Genomic DNA, 264 nt, shown 5'->3' on the forward strand with positions numbered 1-264 from the left:
CCCGCTGCGCCGCCGCCCCCGCCGCGCACGCCGCGCCCCGCAGCGCCGGGCTTCCTCCTAGCTGGGGTACCGTTGGACCCGCGCGGGCCCTTGGGTGACTGCAGCAGCTCGGCTCCCCTCCCCCCGCCCCACGCCTTGTGGCTGCCCGTCGCTTTGCACTGGGCTGGATGGTTGCATCGGGCAGGGTGGCTCCAGGATGTTAGGGACTGTGAAGATGGAAGGGCATGAGAGCAGCGACTGGAACAGCTAATACGCGGAACAGCC

This window comes from Tupaia chinensis, unplaced genomic scaffold (genome assembly GCF_000334495.1).
Source record: "Tupaia chinensis unplaced genomic scaffold, TupChi_1.0 Scaffold000350_1, whole genome shotgun sequence".
Taxonomy (NCBI): Eukaryota; Metazoa; Chordata; class Mammalia; order Scandentia; family Tupaiidae; genus Tupaia; species Tupaia belangeri.